Source organism: Metopolophium dirhodum, chromosome 9, assembly GCF_019925205.1.
Source record: "Metopolophium dirhodum isolate CAU chromosome 9, ASM1992520v1, whole genome shotgun sequence".
In the NCBI taxonomy this organism is placed as follows: Eukaryota; Metazoa; Arthropoda; class Insecta; order Hemiptera; family Aphididae; genus Metopolophium; species Metopolophium dirhodum.
Window position 1 is genome coordinate 22,063,866 of NC_083568.1, and position 19,360 is coordinate 22,083,225.

At 28.2% G+C, this 19,360-nt stretch overlaps 1 protein-coding gene across 1 annotated transcript in view; it reads left to right on the forward strand.

Moving 5' to 3' along the window:
- Nucleotides 1–19,360, forward strand: part of LOC132951801 (octopamine receptor beta-2R-like) — a 182,779-nt gene that overhangs the window by 81,127 nt on the left and 82,292 nt on the right. Inside the window, exon 3 of the mRNA XM_061023770.1 lies at nucleotides 5,884–5,951. The gene's annotated coding sequence lies outside the window, so the exon portion shown is untranslated. The remainder of the gene's footprint in view (nucleotides 1–5,883; nucleotides 5,952–19,360) is intronic.

Below are 19,360 nucleotides of genomic sequence, written 5' to 3' on the forward strand. Positions count from 1 at the left end.
ACCGTACTATTTAATATTTATTCAATTTATGACTTTATAAGTGTATTATTTTGATCACATTTGAAAAAAAAAATTAAGTATTGCGTATCGTCATATTATTTGTTTAGTTAAAATGAATTCACCAAAGTGTATGAAAGTATTGAAAATACTCTTACCTTAAGCGGGACCTACAAATAAATAAGATACAAGTTCACAAGATGTTAAATCCTACTTAATTAATAAACAATATGAACTTGTTATATTTTAAACAATTACCTCTTTATAATATTAGTATGGACTATAGATAGATAATTACTTACTAGCGCCTAGCTGCAATGTAATACATACTTGGAAGCTAACCATGCACGATAATATATTATAATTATAATTTTCACACCATCACAGTAGTTCATTACTGTCTATTTTTGTGCTTAAATAAATATGAACCATTCAGCAAATAGTTCAGTAATTTTTTAGCTTATTGTCAACAGTAGAAATTATTTATAGTAACACACGTGTGTGACTTTGCTAATTTTAGTTACTTTAAGAAGGTGAGACTATGTGAGTTGTTAGTTGTTAGGCACCTATGGAATTAATTATAATGTTTTTAGTTAATTAGAGTTATAGTAAATGTTTTTTTTTCATTATTTCATATTTGTATGGAAAAGGTTTTATAATTTTTTCTTTTATAGAAAACAAATTTATAAAAAAGCATTCATTACTGGTTAATGAATTTCGAAAATAATAATGGAATACTGCCACTAAAAATAATTAAAAGTTTTACTGAATGAGACGTTATGATTAAAACCTTTGTAGGAAGGTTCCATTTTTCCCCACAGCATAACTTACACGAGTATTATAGAACTATGAAGATACATAATAATTTGCATTGCTTTGTTGCAAATATATTGTAATAGTAAGTATAGATTCCATGATTTCTTCATTCAAGACAATTTAACAAATTAACTGTATCGATAGTATCTACCTAGCTTAAATTAAACTAAAATATAATTTTTTTATTACCCTTTTGATAATAATGAGCCATCGTATTATTATATTTGATCACAAAGTAAAAATAATAAAAATTAACTATTGAGAATTAATTTTGCATTTCAATTAATAATATTGAAACGCGTCTAACTGTCAGATTTTTTTGTTGACTTATTTTTATTTTATTCTTATAATAATATTTAGTATATAGTATAGGTAAATATCTAAATAAAAAACATATAAATAATTACAATACATTATATATGTACTAAAAATAATATAATGAACATTAAGTTTAACGTTTTATACGTAAAAGATTGTGGATTTTTAACATGTACGTTAATCTGTTTTGGAACTTATGTACGTACAAGTTTTTTTTTGTTTATATAAATAAATGAAAACTATGTCGAAATTCCCTTAACTCCTAAGCGCATCGAAGAGATGGTCCGATATTTATTTCACAGTTAAACGTATTGTTCAATATATTATTTTTAGCACATTTTTTTATTTATACATTTATATTACATTATACATTTATACACATATAATTAATATTATGTATATACTTTTTATTTGGAAATATTTATACAATATACCTACAACATAATATTATGAGAATAAAATTAAAATAAACTAATGGTAAAACTTATAAAAAGTATGAATAATTTACGTACAAACACGACCATTTAGAATATTAATAAATAAAAACTATAAGACAGCTATATTTTGGTCTTACGCCATTTTAGTGCCAGTGACAAGTAGTCACCAATATGGAAAATATTAAACGTTACAGTTAAATTTGCAGCCAGGTGTGCACAATTTATAAAAAACAATCGTGTCAACTACGAACGTGTTATGTTGGCCGTATAGAAAAATATTGACTTGGTTCCTCATCAAGACCGAGCAGTTCACTATCGTAATAAATATCGAATTTTGTTATAGAACCTCCTAGTTTTCCGGTCAATTGCCTCAGCTTGAAACAAGGTTCCGTCATTATATTTTTCTTCATGATTTGTTCCATCGTAATCAAACACAAACTAAATCCAACTAAACTGAACATGGTCTGAGATAAAAAAAAATTTGCTACCATACGTCATATTATTCAATGCTTGAGTTTGAATAAAAATAAAAGAGGTAATGCAAGTGTAAAAAAAATGTGCATATACCTAAATATTTAAATTGAAAATGTATTGATTTATTGGTATAATAAATTATTAGAAGCGGTACGCTAAAATATTTTTAAAAAGATTAGCCGCTGCAATACGATTAAATATTTCCCTACCTATAAAAAAAATTATCGTTTTTATCATTTCTATATTCTAATGATTCAAATTTATCAAGAATGTACCTATTGTACCTATATATATAATATGTTAAGAAATAGTTTACGCTACAGCATGGACAATTCATTGTTTCTACCTTACAGGCCAATGTTGCATTATGTACCCAAAATATTTATTTTTGAAATTACATTAAAAAAAGGTGGATAAGTGGATGTCGCTCTGCTGTACGGTAGGTTACAAGTGGGTCGCTGTAATGGATGGTGTTAAATTTGAATTCAATGATATAATATCATTGTATAAGAAAAACGATTCTGAGCGAAAACGGTCAGTCAGCCTATGATTTTACCAAGTATATTTGATGATATTATTGTGAATAAAGTAATTTAAATATAACCTATTTACGTGGAGCCTTGTTTTAAATTTTCAATCCTTAGCCATAAAAGTTAAAAATTTATAAATTTTTAACTACAAAATAATTAATAAATTATAAATTTGATAAATGTTGTCAAAATTTGAACTTTAAATGCTTATAAAAAAAAATTGTGCCTATGTATTTTTAATATTTTTCAACTGCTATTAGAACGATATATCAGGAGCCTTATATTAAATTTTCACGTTTTTTTACCCAACAAATAAAAATTTATTGATATTTATAGAAAAAAAAACTAAAAAAATTGAAAACTGACAATGTCCGTAAACAGCTCAAAAAGAGTCAAAATATTTTCAACATTTTATGGTGTATAGAAAATGCTAATATAAACATTCAGTGAAATTTTCAAGTATCTACAGTCATTCGTTTTTTAATTACAATAAAATAAGAAAATTGTTACATGAGAAATCGAGTAAATATCAAATGTTGTAAAAATATAAATTTCAGACGCTCATAAAAATTTAATTTAAGTTTCTTCTAGACATTTTTTTTTTGATAAAGGTAGACAAACTTATGAGTAATCTTATATTACATTTTCAAATCTTAGATTTGAAAAGAAAAATTTTTATGAATTCTCATCAAAATAATTTGCTATTTTTCGTGATTTTTCCGTATTTTGTCAAAATTTGAACTTTAAATGCTTATAATTAAAAACTGTGACTAAGGATTTTTAATTTTTTTCATCTGCCTTTGAAACAATAACCTAGGAGCCTTCTATTAAATTTTCAAGCTTTTTTACTCAACAGATAAAATTTTATTGATATTTATAGAAAAAAAAACTAAGAAAATTGAAAACTGACAATGGCCGTAAACAGCTCAAAAAGAGTCAAAATATTTTGTAAATTTTATGGTGTATAGAAAATGCAAATATAAACAACCAGTGAAAATTTCATGCATCTACGGTCATTTGTTTTAGAGTTACAAAAAATCGATTTTGCGTAAAAATTCCCGTTTTTCCTTAATTTTTCTTTTGTTTTTCACATCGCTTTTGAAAACTACTGGGAAATTAAAATTTTGACCTCCCCAATGCACCAACGATATTCACTTTCCCATCGAACAAGATACTGAAGTCGAAAATCGAAGCATTATTTCGACTACTTATCGTGTACACAGACACAAAAATAAAAAAATAAAAAAAAAAATAAAAAAAAAAAACACACATCATTGTAAAATCAATACATTCATCGTTTCACTCAGAATCTAAAATTAAGTTTAAAAAAAAATTGTTATTTTATTAAAAAAAAAAATTGTAAAATGATATCCATTGTTCTAAAAAAATTATTAAAAAGTGAATCATGTTGGTTTAAACTTCTCCACCACACTTCCGTGACATACATCTGAACATTCATTACCTAGTAATTTTATAGTACCTACTCATAACAAATCCAGTTATTTAACTAATTTTATGTAATATAACTTAGGAAGAAGTTCTGGAGTCTTTCACTTGTTCCACACATAGTTTATACGGTATTAAACCTTTAAGGGCCTTCACAGAGATTCTTTCTTGTTTTGTGTGTGTGTACCTCCATTTCAGATTCGACGAAGTTTTCGCTGTGGTTGACGGTCCACAAGCCGCAAGTCCGTTGTATCCTGCCCACCCATCGGCGTGGTGTATAATAATTTCGTACCTAATTCCATTTCACGAAGTCGTATTATGTTGTTTTGTGCCCAGTTTCGACTGTACAATACCGATTATGGTACGATCATATTTTTATAATTACTGGAAATGTATACATAGTATAAAGTACTATTGTTATAGTCCAGGTAAATCACTATATATTTATGGTGCGTCGCATACACCACTCAACATTTGTCAAATTTACGGTATTGACCACATACTGCATATTAATATTATGATATTTTTCAATTTAATTTGTGAAAAATTACTATTTTTTTTAATTTAATTATTTGTAAATAACTGTATTTGTGTTCACAATAGTTGCACTGGCTAAATGGCTAACAGGCAATATTATATTCATTTTAATTTTGTGCTTTATAGCTGATTTCTACGATATCCTTACTATATTAAGGAAAATATATTTAATTTTATATTCCTAAATAGTTACATTTACCTATATACATTAACATATTCTTTTTTCATTTAAGGGTATATAGCTAGTTTAAAATAACTATAACAAATAATCTTATGTCAAGTGTATTTTATTTTGTTATGGTATTAATTATAAACTTTAATGCTATAATATCAAACTTTTGAAGTTAAATACTCCCCCACACCCTAAAAATATACATATATGTGCACACCGTTTTTAAAACAAAAGCTTATTCACCAACACTTAGGACTTAAATCTAATTCAATGTAAATATATATAACTTGTAATACTCTAATTAAGTCAAATAATTAACGGGCAAGTTTCGTTTTAAGTGGCTATTAAATACTGCTCTCATACAACTTATATTAAACGCATTGTAATTAGATTTGTTCAAAATATATATTAACTGGATTTAACTGTCAAATGTATTGGAATATACTTGTAACACTGGAGAGAAAATAACTATAGAAATGTTACGAAAATGAAATTGGATTTATCAAAGTTGAGTTTACTACGATTATCTTGAGTATTTTTTTCTTCATTATATTTAAATAAATAAATCTTAATAATGATTAACAATACCTCCTACTCTTAAAAGTCAATTTGTTTGAATATAATATATTTTGATTTTTACTTCTTTTTTACATTGGAACCCTTTCGTTTGTATTGTATGAAATATTATGTTAATAATAAGTTAAATTTCCAAGTATTTTTATTCCATAAAATTGTGCTTAAATGTTAATATGGATACAGAGAATAAAGAAAAAGAAAACCAACACGCAACAAACAATTATTTTTTTTATTCGATTATTATTATATGTTAAGGTATTGAAGTCAAAGTAGAGAGATGATAATTAAATGTCAATATGTATAATATTGTATACTCGATATCGATACGTTTAAAAAATGTTATTTTGCGCTAATTTTTCTCATTTACTTTCAACGAATTAAGTTAATAAATATCAGAGTACATTGATACGTTAAGGGTAATGGCAAATCAATAGATAATTTATGCATAACAATATTGTAGGGTCGTGCAATAACACAATCAATTTGTGTTGTATTATATTATCCTATGAATTATGGTGATAAGTACTATAATTATTATAATCGACATAATAATATAATATTTTGTTTCATTTTTTTTCAGATTAATAGTACGGGTGTCATAAAGTCCATAGAGAAATACGTTATCGGTACACTTACAATGCGAGTCAGGTAATAATAACATAATTGCATACAACATATTACATTTAACTTGTTTTTTAATATATTTAAAACAATTTTAACCCAACACGTTTCGAGATATTGGTCCGACTAAAAAAGATGAAGTTGTAAATGGCACAGGTCTCCAGAATATCATGTTATATAGAGTAATATTTAGGAAATTCACATGACATGAACATTTGGGCTATGTCTATTTGTAAGTAATACATGAACATTAGTGTGAGTTTCCGAGAGTTTCTGTAACGCTGCGCATGCACATGTCAATACTTTGTAGAAAATGAAATTCTCTCTGGTTTGCATAACTATAAAAACTATTAAAAGCGGTAGTAAATTAAACATACACCCTGAAGTTTGATTGTAATATCGAAAAAACGGTTGAATTTATAAAGTTCTAGATTATGCTCTTTAGGAATCACTATTTTGATTTAAAATTACGTGTACCAAAAATAAATACAATGCAATTATCTTATGAGATTTTTGAAAAAAAACTTAATTTTAAGGTCGATTAAAATTGAGAATCTTGTCAAGTCTTTGGAGTTCATAAATGTATATAACATTGAAATCATAAATTCTTAAGTATGTGTAATTTACCACCGCTTATTGGTCTAAAACGTATGAAAAACACGTGAGCTGCTATTATTAAATATTTAATTTGCGAACTATTTTAATATTAACTAGGTAATAGAGTTAAACATTTATTTAAGACTTCATGATTTACAAACCTCTAGATACAAACAGTATCTTCTTTAGCAGTGTAATGTTTATGAACACATATCATTATACCAAATAAACTAAAATGTAATAGACTAATAAAGAACGGCCACACTGTCACATGTAGAAATTGGACATCCCCAATAATCATACAGGTTCTTAATTTTAAGATCCGATTTTGATATAATTTATCGACAATAGTCGTATAATTATGATTTTATCTTATTTTTACGTAATTACACACGAATAATTAGTACTTACCATTTACCAAAAATTATAATAAACTGTTTGTAGTCGTAATTTAAAAATTATTTTCTTTTATTTCTTAGGGCTTATACATTCCTTAACTGCATCATTGTTTATGTGTGAAAATCATCTTTATACTGAAAGTGCTAGTTTTTTTTTTATCTCTTATATTTATTGCTAGCAAATTATTATAAAATAAATTACCTAGTCGAATTGACAATTGGCCTCATAATTTACATACCTCTAGATACACACAGTTTTCTATTTAGCAGTTACGTGAATAATTAGTACCAATTTATGATAAACTGTAATGTGTAATTGTAATTTCAATTATTTTAAAATCAATTAAATACAGATAGGTATAAAGGGAACCCTTTTTAATTTATCGCAGATAGATTGGAGAGAAAAAGTCTTTCGTTAAAAGGTTAGATGGTTGTGTTATATTTATTTCAGGCAAAAAAAAAAATGGGTTTTGTTATTTCGAGGTAATTGTAAATAATGATATCAATGATAATAATGATGGTGTTTTATACATTTTTGTCTACAACATAACTTATTGTAGTAGACTATATATTGTTAATACACCACTAGACGCAAATATCTTTAAAACTATTTAAATCGAAAATACCCAAAAGCTATGATTTAGACTTATAATATGGATGAACTACAAAATAAAATAAACTCAAACATTTTGAAATTAAAATGTTGCAATAATGTAATTTATGTGGATAAAAATTAATATTCTATAATTGTTTTGTTTTCGTCTAAATTTCATTGATTTGAAATGCATAAAAATAAAATCATTGCCTAGTATTGTTAATAGAACAGCTATAGTTAATTATTATTTTATTCATTGGATTCAATACTCCGACAAACTCCGTTTATTATAAAAATGTATTATTTGTAGAAGCCATAACACAATTATCAATAGAAAGAAGATCGATTCATATAGAATAAATTCTAATTCGTGATTTAAAGTGGATTTAAAATTGAATAAGGATTGACTTCTATAAAATGATGAAAATTCATCAAAATTAAAATCAATTATAGACTATGATAAAATAAACTAAATAATGTTTTATTTCAGTAAAAACCGTTTTATGAATTAACCATAGATTTTGTTGACAATGGTATACACATCGATGTGTACGAATTCAATACGAAAACAATGACAAAAAATGTTAAGTTAATTGTTCGGTTGGTTGTCGGTTTATTAAACAGTACGCGATTAATGAATGTTTTTGAATATACAAATGTAGCCTACGCGATGTCAACATTCAGCTTGCATTATTCACAAAGTTACGACTTTTTAATATAATAATGTTATGTATATGCACTTTTCATAGTTACATATGTATTTAATATTTATATATATTTTATCATCTATACCTTTACTTGTGTGTTAACTTTCGAGTAAAGCGTGAAGCGCTAATAATTAAAAATAAATCTTTTGTTTTTTTTTTCTCTTGTGTTGATTAACTCGATAAGGAAATGCAAAGTAATAAAACTTCGGCAATTAAAATAATTCAAGGCTTGATTTTAATTTGTGTATATACAAAAGAGCTTCAAAAGCAGTCTTGAAAAAAATTCTTTTAAAAAAGTATTAAAATACTCAAACTTGAATTTGCACAAAAAGTTTTCAAAATACATTTATAATACTTTAATAAAAATTAATTCTACGAATAACTTAGCGACATATGAATACAACTATACAAGTGTAAGTATCTTTTATTGTTAAACATATTACACCTAAATTTGGAATATTTTTCATGCATTAAAACTTTATTAATTCAAACATAATAAAAATATACTTACAAATTACAATATGATTATTATTACAATATTGTAGGAAGAGACGAAAATCGTGTTTTCTTTGTAAACTGTGGACGATATTTTTTGATTTACCCATTATATTTTACCTTTAATTGGGCCAGTGAATGTGTGTAACTTACAAAAAAGTAAATGTAATACGAATGCTGTAGAGGCACTTGATTATTATAGGTACCTATATTGTAAAATAAAAAAATCCGTTTTAATAATTCATTAAAATGTATTACGGCTTTCAGTATTGACAATAAATAAACAATTTCACTTTTATTCATGAATAGCAGATGTTTATAGCAGTACTACCTACATTTATAAATTATTTTAAATCAAATTCTTGTATAAAATATAATGATTGGGAGCATAATATTGTTATTTAATTAAAAAAGGTTTTTAATTAATGTAAGTGCAGTAACATTTTATACGTTTTTATTAAAATGTTTATGACGTTCAGGTTTTGATCGAAATAATTTCATATTCCCTTTATTTAAGAATTTCATAATATAGGTAGGTACAATAAATTATATATATTTTTTTTTTTATCCACTCTAGTATATTTGTTTGATTATACTTTAGCTGATAGTGTATGAACTGTAGGTATAACTATCGTTCCGTATTATCCATCATTACTTAATACTTCACTTACATGCGATTTTGTTTCCGTAACATACATCTAAAATTGTAATACTAACTGTTAAAATACTTAGGAACTCATACATCTTCTCGTCTTATAATCATTATTAAGACACATATTATCATATTATACATCATATTATAAATATGATGCAAATGTCAAATCTGTCTTAAATTATATAGTATAAACAGTAATAATTAGATAACAAAAAAATTATTCGGCCTATTTATTTGTTTTCTCATAGTTATATCTTTATAAGGTAGATAAAATGAAAATGTTGTAATATAAAAATTATTTGTTATAATTGTGAAATAATTTCTTTTGAAACTGCAGACTTCATGTATTTTAAAATAATCTCAAATTAGGTTTACACTTAATAGGCTTACTACTCCATATACCTACAGTATTTCAAGTGAATTTCGTTAAATACATTGTTCCGCCGTGAATACTCGATAGTTAAATAGTTTTACTTTAAATATTGGATTACAACATGAGAGTTACTATAATATGACAGTAAGGTAACTCTTTAAATTTGTATAGGTACCTTATAATTGTTCTGATAATGGTAGTTCAATTAATGTTCCTAGATGGATTGGATACCCATACGAAATTACAATTGTTGCATACATTGTTCAAGTATAACTTTTATTTATGATATATTTAATAAAATAAAGAAACAATTTGTATTCAAATTCGAATACCTAACAATAAAATATAAAATATTATGTAAATAATTAAAATTGACACTAATTAAGGAATTCTGTCAAGGAATGATTGAAATAAATTGAAACGAAAGGCAACGATATTAAGTACTTATAATTTAAATAAAATCGCATATTATGAATATATAGTTGATTCCCGCTTACGTTGTGAAATATGTTTTCAAAAGCTGTAAATCGGATCAGTATTGAGTTTAATAAAATGGAAATACTCGTATAATATAAGAATGAGTGATTTGAAGTCTCTCAACGATTACTCTGTCTGTTATCGATCCCATTACAGTAAGTTCTCGAAGTGCACTTACGTAAACCATTTTATTGCTATAAATGTTACGCCGAAAATAATAAGACGGAAAAGAATTTAATATATTATTACTTTCAGTTTGACGCAGTTAATGTATCAAATCGTTTTCGAGTTCAATAGCTTATATTCTAATTCGATATTTTATTGTTTCGATTTTGCCGTCGTTTCAGTATTTTTCATGTCGTATTCGGTTAATTAATACTTAAAGATGTAATCTCGAAAAAGACGTTTGAAATGTGTTCCACCTACACGCAGACACGTCTAAAATCCAGTAACTCTTTTTTTTGTTTTTGTTTTGTTTCTTTCATTTCCCTTTCCCCACGTCATGCTATTGCCCATTTTCTCTCAGCAGCAGTCCTCGCGTCTATTACACTTCTCTACCCATCACTGTTCACGGTTTTTTTCTCTACATGTATTTATCCCTGGATCCTTTTACCCAACTATCTATCTATATTTATCGATCTTCCTTCTCTCTCACTCGTCCGGTCTCTCTCTCTCCCTCTCAATCTCAATGTATCACAGCCCTCTCTCGCCTCGAGCACCAATTCCACATTTCTCTATCACCGTAGTACTACAACTATAGCCATTCAATTGCAGGTATATATGAGAACTCGTACTCAGCTGCAGTCAACAATCGTTTACACGTTTTGTTTCTTATGTGAGGCTATTTTTTCTTCGGTAAAACTACTATACTACGTGTACGTTTTCGGCAACTACTCGACGTGGCCACCCCGAGAAAATGTCTACCTGCTTCCCGCACACCATGCTCGCTCGTCATCGGTGAGAAACGTTCTTATTTAGCAGTGTGGCTGGGTATATTCGAGTACGGTGCGCAGGGAAACGTGGAAAAAATGTGTAATTTCTTACACAGGTGCCCTAAAGGGGAATCTACCACCGTCACACACACATGCATATAAATATATACACGTATATCCCTCAAGCTGCTGTCGCTGACGTGCGTTATAGTACTTTTGTCGCACACTTATTACGTGTGTGTGTGTGTATGTGGTGTGCATCGTTCCCTTCGTCTTACCTCCACTGCAATACCTAAATACGCCTCAAACGTATTATATACAGCCCCACTTCCATCGCCGCCCTTAAAATGTTTTTATTGCCCGGTACTATTTCCCTCGTTCCCCACCACCGCCTGATTCCAAACCTTTGTGGCCCACTGGCGTTTTCTCATCTATCTTTTACATATAAACACAGACACACACACACCACAAACCTATTACGTTCCGAAACACAGTTTTGTAACGTTGTCGCCATCGGATTGCGTACTTATGTGGTAGTGACGATGCCGGAGGAGGCGTTGATGATGGTGCGGGCGAACAGACAAGTGCACTGAGCTGTGGCCTGTGGTCGTGGAGCTTAAAATATATATTTACCACACCCCTCCCACCGACTCGGTCATCCGGTGTCAAACTTGTCCATCCGTCTACCAGATGGATTCTACATAAACTTATACACACACACACACACACACACACTCATATTGTAGGTATATTATTATTATTATTGTATGTGATTTATTAGGATATAGACGTTTACGACCCTCGTCGGAACTCTGTCGTCGATTTTGTATTATTACTATACAACTACCTAAACCGTATTATTGTACGCTTCTTCTTTCACAACATCTGAACCAAAACAATATTTGATCAATAATGATCAAATATGTTTACGTCGTCGACCACAATATTATCTGTATTCAATGCACATATTATATGCTAAACATTTCTAGGTATTCGTCAAAAAATTGTGGTTTTTCACATATTAGTTCGTATGTCATACTATTTTCTTTTCTTCAATATAAATTTCACAATTATTAACGTGAACACTATACGCTCTTGAGGTCGTTATAATATATGGATTATATTATACTTCAGCAGAGGTATATCATTACATATATGATATGCGTATTAATTTTGTATACAATATTGGCCAACCTATTCTTAAATCAAAATACATAAATTTGATAAATTACTAAAGTATTATACGTTTAATTGTTCGAAAACCATTTATCATTGAGCTTTCTTTGTAACTTTTGGCAACATATTTTTAAACGCTCATTATTTGTATAATAAATACGAAAATGCACGTAATACTTTATTGTACTTTTAATGGATTTTATATTGTCTACAACACCATGCAACCTTATAAAAGTTAAACGGGTCATTAGATACTACAATTGAGTAGTATTGATTGGTGACTGATTCAGATAAACTTCGTATATTAAATATTATAGAACGTGCGATACCGAGGTGCGTTCATACGACAGTTTTGGATTATATTTCATATTTTTGATTAAATGTGAAATATTTCTTACGGATGATCTTAAAAATGATTTTATCATGTTAATTCTTTAAATATTTTTTTAAATGCGTTCTTGGTAATATTATTAAATTGTTATTTAGATTAATTTATTTGATTGCAATTTAAATCTGAATTTCAAAGTAAATTGAAATTACTGAAGAGTTTTTTTTTTAATCTAAATAGTTCAAATAACATCAAGTTACACTTAAATTATTTTTATCCATAGAATTTGCCAAGGTGGAAATATTTGTATAATATTCTAATTTACCTACTTTATTTACATAGAATAATTTCTTTATAAATAAGCATCATTTATAAATCTAAAAACATTCCCGCTCCATTAATTTACTATATTTTAGTAGTGAAATATAATATTTTATTTTATGACAACTCGTATTTTATTAATACACTTAGACATAGAGGATAAGTTTTTATTTCTTTATAGTGAATAAATAATATTTTTTTATAATACAATTGAATCCACTATATTATAGCTCTTTGAAAAGTAAATAAACAAAATAATGATGAAGTATTAAAAAATGGTATTTCTATAAATAATATGTGATAAATATGAAATATAGATGGAAAATATCATGGGTGGAGGGGTTAGCGTCGTATTATTGTACTATATTTCAAATGAGAAATATTCAGGGGAAAAATATCGACAGTGAAAATGATACAATGTGGAATACTATTCGCAATGAAACGCATTAAACTCTATACAGTATATTATAATGAAACTTAGCTTGCGTCGTGATTTATTTTTTATTTTTGAACATTTGATGTTTAATATACGTAAATATTATGATATATTTTCATTCAATACAAAAATGCAAATTAAGTAAAAACATGTTATTAAAAAAACATTTATCCATATGGATAGACATTTTCAACAATAAATCAACTTTTATGATTATTTACGTACGTTTTCGGATACAATTTAACAAACAATACAATGTGACGTATTTTAATGAAAATTTATTTATTTTTATTTTTTTGTGATGTACACTCGATAGTCATACAATACTTTATCATTGTACAGGTGGTCTGTTTCTACGCGCGATCGTTAAATATTAATTTTCAAACATTTCGACTACAATATTATTAATAACTGTCTAATTAATAATGATTGTAATTTCTATTAACGGCACGACTAATGTCCAAAAGGGAAAAACAACAACTATTTCAGCTTATCACTCTACACACACAACGATACAACAACAACAATAACAATAATATTAATACAGATTGTCCATATTGTATTTTAAATTATCTATCAACGGCTACCGACAAATAAAATCGTATATAAGATAGAGAAATTCGTTAAACAAAATTACATAAAGTTTGTTCTACTTTGATTAATTCGCTTCTCGAAAATATTTCGTTAAACAGAAATAATGTCGTTCAATAAAAGTTCGCATTGTACGGAAGTTGTATCGTGATAACAATAATAATATCAATCCACGCGGGTACTCTATGGTGGGTACCTTATATCTCTGCCTCATCGCGGTGTACCCATTGCACCCACCTGCACCTAACCTATAATATTTCTTTTAATATTATTAATATCATTATGTAACACAATATGTGATAGTTGCATTGGAACAAACCGCATTTTATGCTCGAACACCTCGATGCGCACATCACGGGTGTGTAACTAAGGAACCGTATAATATCAAAACACACAATATTTGACCTGGTTTTTCTTGATACCGTCGTACAACGCGTAGGTATTTATACCAGTTACCGACATCACGTAGGTACCTATATATTATATGCATCATATAATATAATATTATGTATGTATTATATATTATATAGTGTAATTCTGTTACGCACGCACATACGAGAACGTCGTTGAAATATGTGATCTCGGAGAGAAAATGGAAAATTTGAAAACGTAATAACAATAGTAATAACAACAACAATGTTATAATACGTATTGTATATAGTCATAGCAGTAGCGTGGGTAGCTATAATAGTACCTAACGTGCAGTATTATTGTCTCGTGAACGTCATTATTATATTATACGTGAATCTATCTATTATTCGCGACCGGTTTCCACGGGGTGGGAAACACTGTACGAATATTATAATAATAATTATATCCTGCGACGACATCTGCCTCGGGCCACACCGAATATCACGCGCGTTTTTGGACTCTGAGGGCGATTCGCGATTATTATTATTATCATCATCATCGTACGCGTGGACGTGACATTCGTGAACCCCCAGGTGGAGGCTGCAGTAGTGTCGGCTATTATTATTATTATATCGGGCACTGTGTCTGATCACCTCTGATAACGAATCGCGTTAATGAACGACCAATCCTCGATATATTAATATTATTGTGTAGTATATAATACGTAATAATTATAAAGAATAATATTCGTAACGATAAATAACATCCTCGGCCGCTCAGCCAGACTTTACCTACCTATACCTACCTACCTAGTACCTAACCCTAGTACCCTTATTCTAACAAATATATGATCGTTTTATTATAAAATACAATCGATATATATAGGTACCGACATATATGCGGAGATTGGTCGTGATAATATTAAGTTCACTCCAACATCACCGCGGTATTATAGTAATTCTCACGGGTTATTTTGAAGGAGTCTCAATTATTGATTTTTCCCACATTCGTCGCCGTTTTGACCTTTAAATCTGGCCGAGCAAAGCTCTCATATTATATCGCGAACACGGTGAATGTCATCGGCCGACCGTGTACCATTGACACTACCTACACGTAAAAATACGCATAACATACTAAATATATAATAATTATTATTACAGATGGGTAGTGTGTGTGGTGGAATCGACCGTGGGATTTTATCGCACGCGAAACAAAAAGAAAATTTGATATGGGTATATGTTTCGCTAAAATATTGCCAGCTAGTTTCAAGCTTCTCAAAAAATATAGCGTAACCTGCTAACACCCTCTTGATATTATATTATTTACATTTGATTGTAAATAAACAAAATATTTCAAGAAATATTATTTTTATTTTTCGAAAACAAAAACAGCCGCACGACAGAATATTATACTGCGGCGATAATTGGAGGCATCCGTTGCATTTCTCTCACCTCGCGGTAAGGGATAGTGATGTTGCCTTGATTATTATTGTCATTTTAATTATTTCAAATTAAAACTAAATGGTATTTTAAAAACGGTTTACGAGTAAGAAATTTAGTTAAAACATTACTCGTTTAAGGATACTATATTACAACAGAGAACATCAAATTATATATAACCTCGTAAAATTACTACGCTAAGATTATAGTTTAGATCAGTGCTACACGCAATTGTCAGATCTTCCTTACTACTTAGCTACAAAAATTTCAACAGAAGAAATTCTATGATAGTAAACATAGTATATCACTATATTATAGCCTCACTCATTTCCCCGAATAATCTGAATTTGGCTAAATAGCAGTTTTAAAACGTTATTAAAATAATTCGGAAAACTTCACAATAACATTAAAACTCCTCAAAAAAACGTTAAAAAAATATGTAATATAATAATACTTATGCAAATGTTTAAATAATTAATTCAACGACACACATTTTTAATACGAAATTGTACTAGAAATCCTAGTATAAAACAAATTACCATCTCGCGGATCAATAAACGAATAAATTGAGTATTGTTTTGTAAAAGTATAGAAATAACAGATTCCTGCCTCCGGAGTCAGTTTTCTCAGCGTGAAAATCCAATCGGATAACCGTATTATAATATTGTATAATACCGTTGTTGTCACTGTATAAGATGTTGTATATGTATAAATAAAGTAATAAAATATACGATCGTATTATGCAATTTTCTTGACTATCGCGTATTGTGAATCTGAGTAAGACAATACGTCAGACCGTTGTTGTAAATTGTAATCAAATCGTAATTATTTTTCTCTAAATATATACTATTCGATATATAACACTTAAAGAGTGTATTAATGACGACTATTGTCAGTTAAAATTACAAAAAATTACCTACACTTTGTGTGTATAATAATATACAGTATACACGCTGAACAATACGTCATAATATAATAGATATTATGTTCATTAAATTATTGTTGTTGACTATATGAATGCTATATTCTATATAGACACATGTATGCGATATTGAATAATGGGCATTGAAGCTACTAAAGTAATCTTTGCAACCGACATAAAATTATTAATTGGTTTATCAACGAAAGGGTTACCTACTATAGTATACTTAAATAAAATAAACTAAATGATCATCGTTTTTGTTCGAATTGAAAAATTCTCAATTAAAACGTACCTTTCTATGTATTGTTAACAATACTTCATAATATAAGACCAGTAGATCAAAATGTTTGTGTTTTTTTTAAATATCATATCATAATAACAATTGCCGACGGATGATTTAAATAAAAAAAAAAAACATTTTAGTTATTTTGAACACAGTGAACGATTTTAAATATTTAGATCCTAGCTGATGTCAAGAGCTGTTAACGCACACGTCACAGAAACTCCTACGCGATTATAATATCATAACTTTTTTTTCGAGGGTACCTACATACTTAATTTTCGAAATACTCGAAAACAGACGAAACAAAATACAATGAAATGAAAATCTATCCATGCGTGTAACGCCATTCGTGTTGTAACTATACCGTCCAATAATACGCAATATATTAAACCAAACTTATTTTTTTTTTTCAATATTTCACCCTTACCACCGTGGATGTATATCATAATAATAATTTATCGGCCATTTTGAGTAGGTTTGTATTTTAGTGTCTATATACCAACTGCGTACAGTATAGGTACACCAGTTCTATTTCATTTTATACCAATAAATTATGTAACCGAATAAACTGTAGAGGCAACACAACTAAACTCCAATTCGGATATCTGCTCCTCTCGTCCCCCGGTGACTAGTGGTAATTTGTTTTAAATGGTAAATATTGATTCAAAACTGTGGCAGTTGCCCATTATAGACAATGTTTATTTTATTATATTTCCAGTATGACGATTCGGAGTTAACAAAAAACCAGATTTATTTTGCATAAATAATCGTCCATGCGTTGATGACGTTTTTGAATCCAATTAAATGCACTAATATATACGATCGAACTTGACCTAATTATTAATATAAGACGCAGTCGTTTTTAAAGTTTTAATTGTAGTTATAATTCAAAACAGTATTTGAAACATATTCTGCAAGAGGATGCTTGAAAATTATTTTTAGTGATGGCAATGTGCTCGAAATATCAATACAATTTATTTATTAACAATTATTTTGAATCAAATATAGAAATGTACCTTTGAGTAATTACTAAACTTGAGAGAAAACAAAAAAGGGATACATTCACAAAATATTTTAAGAAATAATCAGTTGTTTATAGTTAATATGAAAAGTTATTTGTTCAATAATAGTACTATATGTGGGTTGTCTTGTCAAATGCTGATATAGTTTTAATAATAATCAAAATTAACTTTGCTGCCGATTAAAATCTTTGTCATTTTAACTTATTTAAAAACAAATAATATGTAAGGTGCACAATGAACAGCCTGGGTAAGAAAAAATAGTAGTGAATCTGTGAGTTATCGATAAAATCAGAAAAGTATATTATGTGGATGAATCCCATAACCCATTAATCGGTCCCGCTGGACGACTTTTAACCGTAATATTCTTAAATGGAAAATCTATAAAAGATAACATTCACGTCATGTCAAAAACTACTAACCTACCCTGAAAATAAAAAGGTGCCTTAAGTTGTTTTTTAAAATTTAACTGTTTCATGTTTGGTAAATGGATAGTAAATATTTCAGTGGATACGATGTTATATTACCTATTATTTGTTTATCTCAGGTAATTTCAACAATATCCTATGGGCTATGTGTATATTATGATAAACTATAGTTATTTGAAACCAAAATTGTAGGACTTTGTTCGCTGCTTATATTGCATCTATGAGATTTCACATCAAATGTGTTGGTTATAAAATGAATAATGTACCAACATATAATCAATATAATATTATCTCTAACTACCTATGTACAATATATCATAACCATTTTGTAGTCTCAAATCGCTCAATCAGGACCCCGACTCTATCTACGACACCATCAAATTCGTTGTCACTGCCGATTTACTACACAACAAACTTTAGTACCTATCTCTGATCATTATGTCATTTATGTGATGTGTTATGTGTATTTGTTGACGGTGTATCATATAATCCACATCTAAACAAATATCTATAAATCACTACCAATCGCCACTGCTGCTGATGATAATTTTTAATTTAAAAATATAAATAATGTTTGTATCACATTGTATTATAAGTCTGAACTACTTTTTATTTCAAACAAGCAAGGGCAATTTAAGTTTGTACTAATTTCATTGCGTAATTGTAATAATAATTATGATTATAATTGTTATGTTTTAATTATTATAATTATTTTTATTATTCTCTTTTTTTTAATTATTTTACTCTGGCTCAATCATTATAATATTTAAGGAACTGCATTTTGAAAATTCAGGATTACAAAAACCACTTTGTCTTACAATATATCGATCCAGAACACGTTGAAGAGCTTAGACACACTCGAAAAATGGTAGTGAGAGAGAGAGAGGTGGAGAGAGATGTAAAAAAAAATTAT